Below are 7,456 nucleotides of genomic sequence, written 5' to 3' on the forward strand. Positions count from 1 at the left end.
AATTTGGTGCTGAATTTTTTTCAGCCTGGGCTCCTTTAAGTAACTGAGACATTCCATGCTCCGCGGCGGTCAGGCGTTCCCAACAGATAACTACGCGAAGTTTTCGCTCGTCCGCATCGACAGGTGCACGGTCAACACGGTAGATTGGTAACTGGAGGGACGTGGGTTTGGTTTCCGGCCGGGTCGGAGATTTTCTCCTCTAGGGGACTGGGTGTTGTGTTGTCCTATCTTTCTGTCGTCATAACTGACACGAAAATTGCCTGCGTGACACGAGGTCAAGCATGGATAACTAGGTACCAGGATACGGCTTGTTCCTAATGAATGTTGTGAATTGTCGAAACACATTGTCGTATCTTCCACGAGATGTCTGTATGGGCATGTACCGAAAGCTAATAACGATTCTTAACACGTTCATGATCTTCAGAACAGGTGGTTAACATCCGTTGAATATGTCTGCAGCTATATATGCTGCTATTTTAACATATTTTGGCCCGCAATGAATATGTTTCGGTAATTGTTTTCAAATGCTCGCTCTGAAGCCCCCGTTCCCATTTTTGATATTAGCAATGGTGCAAAAAATGGTTCAAATGGCTCTAAGCTCTATGGGACTTAACTTCTGAGGTCATCAGTCCACTAGACTTAGAACTACGTAAGCCTAACTAACCTAAGGACAACACACACACACACCCATGCCCGAGGCAGGATTCGAACCTGCGACCGCAGCAGCAGCGCGGTTCCGGACTGAAGTGCCTAGAACCGCTCGACCACAGCGGACGGCTGCACTGGTGCACCTTTTAACCAAATCTTCATTGCACAGTATGTAAGCTGAGCGTTGGATGAGCTAAGAGACTATTGTGCTGGTGCGGACATGTTAGCAGCGTCTGGTAGCACTTCAGTAGAGGCAATCGGTGACAGAGTTAGAAGATTTTTGAGCTTCCCGTATAATCGGCGTCAGTGTAGAGATTCTTGTTCAGAGGATAAATCCCTGTAGCTTTCAAACCGCTTACAGCAATCTGACCACTTTGAATTTACAGATAAGCTTTCCCAAACTGATCCATTACCTCATATGCTGTAATAGGTTTCTGAGCATGTAACGTATACTGCCTTGCCAGCTCACTGCCTTAAATGGTCAACCGAAATGGAAATGAAATGATGCAAATGTGGTTCATCTGGCCCTTTCAGTCATTTCAGGGATGCGAAAATGGCTGTAGTGACCATCTAAAACAAATGATGAATCTTCAGCTGGCTTCACGTCCTGGAGGAGGACCTTTCATCAGTTGGTCCGACATTCTAATTCTGGGAAAAATAATGTAAGAAGGGGAAAAAATGTCTTGACGCACTCATGCAAGCCATAAATATTATGGTCGAACCTCTTTCAGCAGAAGTAATGGTTGCAACTTTGCGCATACCCTTTCTGCCAATTACTTGTGCTGTTTTACTATGCACAATACTCAAACCTTTTTCATAAAAGTTTTACAAGCGATCCGGTGGGTAGTCGTGTTTATTGTAAGCCTCTCCTAATAGCTCGCAAAAAGCTGCAATAATTTCTTTGTTGAAATCCAATGCTCTTGGAAAAGAAATGCTGCAGGGCGTGAGAATCGATGGGCGAGAGGAATGGCGATTCGGAAAAGTTATGCCCAACTCCTACCAGCTGCGTTAGCGGCGAAAGCTGCGTTAATGCCAGTCCTCTCTGCTAAAACAAACGAAATTCCTTTCACGTCGGATAAAGTATAGGCGAAAAACCTTTGTTCCATAGTCAACAACAAAGAAACAAGCTCTTCATGCAATTTTGTCAAATGATGACATGATGGAGACCGTGACTTGTTTGAAGAGAAATGTTGATGGTGATAGGACAGCAACCAGCCACAAATTTACTTTCAGTTCCTTTATTCAAAGGGTACCGTTACCGGTTTCGAATCATTGTGATTCATCCTCAGACGTGTTTATAATACGTATTACTTATATTTTAGGACAATTAATATGTAAAAAACACACCACATGTCATAAAGAAAGCATGTAAACCGTCTGAGGATGAATCACAACGATTCGAAAGCGGTAACGGTACCCTTTGAATAAAGGAACTTAAAGTAAATTTGTGGTTGGTTGCTGTCCTAACACCATCAACAAGCTCTTCTTGCAGACGTGGTCGTAAAACAGAAGGCCTGCGTAGCTTAGCACAGGCAGCAGCAGTTTGAGTAACATCTGGTTTCCAGCAAAGTCTGGAGAGTAGAGCGAGGTACATCATATACTTTTGCCACATTTATAGTGCCCAACTTCATCGCCCTCACAGTAGTGATGGCTTCAACATTCTTCAAAGGGTCCCACATCATCCTTTTGCCGTTGGCCTGGTATTTGGGCTTTTTACGTGGGAACCTGAAAAACAAATCATGAGTAAATTTCAACTAAAGTTAAAGAAATATAAATTGGTCCAAATATGGGCTAGTCAATGGTAGCCCATATTTGGATCACACTGTGGTTCCTGCAAAATGGCGTCCGCAGCTCGTGGTCGTGCGGTAGCGTTCTCGCTTCCCACGCCAGGGTTCCCGGGTTCGATTCCCGGCGGGGTCAGGGATTTTCTCTGCCTCGTGATGACTGGGTGTTGTGTGATGTCCTTAGGTTAGTTAGGTTTAAGTAGTTCTATGTTCTAGGGGACTGATGACCTCAGAAGTTAAGTCCCATAGTGCTCAGAGCCATGACCATGACCTGCAAAATGGCCCTAACGGTCATTACGAAATACTGGGAAACATATATGAATAATACAGTTCTAACGAATTGCTTGCAGATCTAAGTCAAGTTCTAAAGAAAATGGTTAAACACATACTTGTCCATAGGGAACAGTCCACAGAATCGAAGTTTCCACCCGCAGAATCTCACTGCAGGCAAATAATGTGTTCCGACAACCATTTGTTGACAATCGTCCTCGGAGGTGATGGGAGACAGACATTCACGCGCCACAGCCAGGTGGCAGCACTTTCTGCGCCCCCATACCTACTAGCCCATATTTAGACCACTGCTCTTATCTGGACATTCTCCTTTACTGCTGGTCAAAAATGAGTCAAGTGTGTTGGCCTTTCAACAAATGGTTCCATGATACACATGTTGGTGACGAACTCAATTTTACATATGAAAAATTTTCACAATCACATTGTATGATTTATCCAAATTTTGTAATTTAACTAGGTGACTACTGTTTCTTGTCTGTTTTGCAAAATTTCGTTTTCTTAACTTTTATTGTTATTTGCTTGTTTTTGTTTCCCATTTTGTCTGTCACCAACAGTCATGTGTCAAGATCTCCCAAACGTTAGTGAGAAGTTGTCATTTTGCTTTAATAATTAAAATATTACTTGACCTGTGCTAATTAACTATTTCGTTCTATCAAAACGCATAATCTACAGTCTAACAAATACTTGAAAAGTATGTGTAGTTCAGTTTCTTGACCGATCGAGGTGGCTTAGTGTTTAGCACATTTGACTTGCCTTCCAGAGGACCCTGTTTCAAACCCGTGTACGGCCAACGTGATTTAGGTTTTCCGTGATTTCCCTGACTCGCTTGAGTCAAATGCCGGGATGACTCCTTTGAAGCGATACGGCCGACTGCCTTCCCAATCCTTCCCTAATCCTATGGTACCAATGACCTCGCTGTTTGGTCCCCTTCCCCAACCAAACAACAACAACAAGTTCTTAAACAGTGGGGCTATAATTTCAGTTTCCCTCCTAGGGTATCGAGTTATCTCAAAATTAGCTTAAACTAATTTGCATTGTTACACCATCTTATTGTGAAAAATAAATTAATCTTGGCTATGAGGGGCAGTTGGAATAATTAACATAAGTTTTCCTTCGAGATATCTGAAAAATAGCTTATTTATCTGAACATTTCTGGTTTACCTTTCTTCGTCGTTATTGACACTTCAGTCGTCTAGGAAATGTTTCCTTGCTTCAGGAGCTTCATTGTATTATTTACGTGATAACGTGTTGTTATATAGGATATGCTTCAGGTTTTGTCTTTAAGTCATCCTCAAATTTTATTCGTTTCCGCAACAATCAACCATTGCTAACACCGTCTATTCCACAACATTTTATCTTCTTTACAATACTGCAGGCGTTGTTTAAGAAGGGATTTTTCGAAATTCCAACCCTAAGGGGGTTACATAGGGGATAACGAGGTTTAAAAAAAATTCACTGTTAAAGCGATTTTGAAGCTAGACAAACGAAAATTGGTATGTGTTTTTCTATTACAAGTAAAGACATACACGATAACAATTATTGAACTATATGAAATAAAATCATAATAATTTCTGAACGGTTTGCGTTAGGACCTTCAAACTGCACGGTTCGGGGCGGTGCATGATTGCGTGATGGGAATTAGTATGTGCATGCAAGGTTTGTTATAGCGACGAAGCCCACTTTTATTTGGATTGGTTCGTCAATCCGCATTTCATTATCGAGAAGTCTTTTCGCCCTCAATGGGGGACTGTGGGGTGTCGAATGTCCAGTCACCGAATAATCGGTGCTATATTCCTTGACGGCACGGTGACTACCGAACGGACATAAAAGTTATGGAAGATGATATCATCTCCACTATCCAGAGTGATCCTGATTTTGACAAGATTTGGTCCATGCAAGACAAACCTCGACCCCACTGAAGCAGGTGAGTATTTGATGTCGTGGGGGACCACATTGGGGATCGCATTCTGGCTGCTGGGTAGCCAGAGGCCACTGTATGGGCCTCGATTGGCCGCCGTACTCTCCGGATGTGGACACATCCGATTCATTTTTGTGGGGCTATAGTAAGGACAAAGTGTACAGAAATATCCCCAAAACTATTTCTGAGCTGAAAACACCCATTCAGGAGGTCATCTACAGCATCGATGTTCCGACACTTCAGCGGCTCGTGCAGAATTTCGCTATTAGTTTGTCCACATCATCGCCAGTGGCAGGCATATCGAACATGTCATATGCTAAATCCTAATATCTGCAGAGACGTTTACACGTTGAATAAAGTGTGTGCACGCTGTAGTTTGTAACTAATTTAGTTTTTTTCATATAGTTCAATAATTTTCATCATGTACAGGTTTCAGTATTTTTGGAAATTTAACCCTATGGTGGTGAAATAGTGGGTTACAGCTTTTTTGGAAATATACAATTATTAAAACTACTGAAGTATTTTTAAAGCTACATCGATGAACACTGATATTTGACTTTTTGGTTACAAATAAAAAAATACGTGTTTCACTGTTTTTGAAAAGTCAGCCCTAGAGGAGTGGAATAAGGTCAGACTGATTCACTCACTCATCATCGCCCAGCCCATACTGCTACAGAGAGTGTGAGGCGTCCAGATTTTACGGACCTTACATAAGCTTGACCCATAACGACAGTACGAGACAGCATTAGATCCTCAGAAAATAATAATTGTATAAACAAAAGGCATTCTCAGTTAATCTCAGGTACCGAAAACTAATAAAACAATATCTGCCAATATATTGACAGGGGAATGAATAAACAAGTTAAAGTGAAACGCATTAGGGAGATGAACCAAACAGGTGGTTAATGACATTTAGCAAGAGAATGGCGAGCTGCAGCACAGAAACGGATAAGGCCAGAACAATACATTATTCCTTTTGACGTAAATACGGCAGGGACCGAGGGTAACTGGCTGCACGGCATTAACAGGGCTACTCTGCAACCCTGCAAGAAAAATAAAATTCACCTCTAGTGAGACGGTGATTGGCTGAAGCCGTACTGGGCGACTCAGACGCAACACAGTGTGGAGATCCCCATTATATAAAAGCATTTTGAGACCTAAAATTGTTATATCCCTCTCTCGTCTCGCGGCGGACCGCACAACTGTGTGAAAAATAGCGAGGACGTAGAGTGATTTGCTCTCTGTGAAGTGAGGACAATACTCTTTATGTATCGTGACGACAGATAGCAAAGAGGTAGTTAATTATTCCTGTAGAAATTTTTGTGGACAAAGAAATTGCGCACGTAGCGAGTGTGCAATAGCCATTATTTCAAATAGGGAAAGACTAACATTCTACGCAATGCAGGAAAGTTGTGATTGAGAGACTTCAGTCAAGGCCAGAATAGAGAACTAGCGTTTCAGATCCAGCACGGAGACAAAGCTGTTGCGGATGCCGCTTGGTTAAGTACCATCGCATTAGGCAACAGTAAATGTTGAGTCTAGATTTTGCTCACTCCAACTTGTGTACGCTTTGACCATTGAATATCAAAAGCTTGGATACTAACCTACCCTCACATTGCGTACATGAGAGTTTTTTCTTTGGTTCAAAAAGTAAATTTATTCTCCACCAACTGAATGCATTGACCAGCTACGACAACGCAGATGTAAATGAGGTGATGAATATTTTTGAACATTCTTCCGTGTGATAAAATTTTTTTTCATATTTGTAGAGATAACGATTTTAATAATCGTCAGTTCAATATGTCTAAGAGTTAATTTTTTTGTTATTGAGTGTCAAAAGTAATTGAACATGATTGTTGTGTATCACTTGATCCCTGAAAGCACAGTTTGTAAATTATATGTAGAATAAAGAGAGGGAATAGCTGTTTTGTCTTTATAGAATAGATCCCAAACTTTCAATTTTATTAATTCATACATTCTAGTTACGTGACAACCGCATTTCTAATGATTTTCTTGCGATCCGCACTTAATATTAGCTACCTTACTGGGCCAGGGTATTTAGAATGTCTGTCTGACACCCTGGGCTTGAGAAGACAGTTCAGATGTTTTGTCCATTTACGCGTTGACAATGTTTGTATGTTATACTGTCGACATCGTTTAAGAAGTATTGCCCGAAATTCCACTCCTAATGGGGTGAAATAGAGGAGGAAACGCTTTTTAAAAGTATTTCGCTGTTAAGGGAATTTCGAAGCTAGAACTACGAAAACTGATATTTGATTTCTCAGTCAGAGAAAAAAATTTCGTGTTTTAGAATTTTATGAAATTCAGCCACTAAGGGGGTAAAGTAGTGGGCGAAATTTATTTTTCAAATAAATAATTACTATTGAACTACTAAAGGATTTTTAAGGCTACGTCTGTGACAACTGGATTTGGCTTCTCGGTTATAAACAAAATTTTTTAAAAAAAAACGTGTTTCAGTGTTTCTGGAAATTCAACTCCTAAGCGAGTGCAATGGGGGATGAAAATTTCTGAGAAAATTTAAAGCTAAATTTATGTTGCACTTCCGGGTAGATGTAAAGAAATATTTGTTAGGTGGTGAAAGTTGTTACATATTATATTCCACAAGAATGCAAAAGGCATGATTAATAAAATCTTGGACTCCAGCTACCAGAATCGCTTTTTTGGTCAGAAGCACATTCGTAAAACATTATGCTTGTATGGCCTTATTTAGCGAGAAAAGCTTAAAAGGTGTTGCAGTTTGTGAACAACATAAAAATTAGATTAAATAGAAAAAAAAAATCTCTGCAGACCATAC

The sequence above is a fragment of the Schistocerca nitens genome, chromosome 6, assembly GCF_023898315.1.
Source record: "Schistocerca nitens isolate TAMUIC-IGC-003100 chromosome 6, iqSchNite1.1, whole genome shotgun sequence".
Taxonomy (NCBI): Eukaryota; Metazoa; Arthropoda; class Insecta; order Orthoptera; family Acrididae; genus Schistocerca; species Schistocerca nitens.